Source organism: Oryzias melastigma, linkage group LG19 (assembly GCF_002922805.2).
Source record: "Oryzias melastigma strain HK-1 linkage group LG19, ASM292280v2, whole genome shotgun sequence".
In the NCBI taxonomy this organism is placed as follows: Eukaryota; Metazoa; Chordata; class Actinopteri; order Beloniformes; family Adrianichthyidae; genus Oryzias; species Oryzias melastigma.
Window position 1 is genome coordinate 3646840 of NC_050530.1, and position 827 is coordinate 3647666.

General features: G+C 33.6%; 1 protein-coding gene across 3 annotated transcripts in view; it reads right to left on the reverse strand.

The window, feature by feature from the left end:
• Nucleotides 1-827, reverse strand: part of raraa (retinoic acid receptor, alpha a) — a 296464-nt gene that overhangs the window by 168287 nt on the left and 127350 nt on the right. The window lies entirely within an intron of this gene.

Below are 827 nucleotides of genomic sequence, written 5' to 3' on the forward strand. Positions count from 1 at the left end.
AACGTGCTAGCTTTTTTGTGGCCACCTATACTGAAGATTTATTAAGCTAACTAGGAGTTAAGCTATTATTTTAGCAACATGCTAGCCTTTTTGGCTAATTTGACTTCTACTGAGGTTAAACTCCATGGAGTTAAGCTAACATTTAGCAAAGCACTAGATTTTTTTTTGGGCTAAGTTAGCATATATTAAGGATTTTTGAGATGATTAGGAGTTAAGCTAGTATTTTAGCAACGTGCTAGCTTTTTGTGGCCACCTATACTGAAGATTTATTAAGCTAACTAGGAGTTAAGCTATTATTTTAGCAACATGCTAGCTTTTTTGGCTAATTTGACTTCTACTGAGGTTAAACTCTATGGAGTTAAGCTAGCATTTAGCAGAGCGCTAGATTTCTTTGGGCTAAATTAGCATATATTAAGGATTTTTGAGATGATTAGCAGTTAAGCTAGTATGTTAGCAACGTGCTAGCTTTTTTGTGGCCACCTATACTGAAGATTTATTAAGCTAATTAGGAGTTAAGCTATTATTTTAGCAACATGCTAGCTTTTTTGGCTAATTTGACTTCTACTGAGGTTAAACTCCATGGAGTTAAGCTAACATTTAGCAAAGCACTAGATTTTTTTGGGGCTAAGTTAGCATATATTAAGGATTTTTGAGATGATTAGGAGTTAAGCTAGTATTTTAGCAACGTGCTAGCTTTTTTGGCTAATTTGGCATATACTGAGGATTTTTAGACTACTTTGGAGTTAAGCAATTATTTTAGCAACATGCTAGCTTTTTTATGGCTCTTTTGGCATATACTGAGGATTTTTAAGCTAATCATTAGTTAA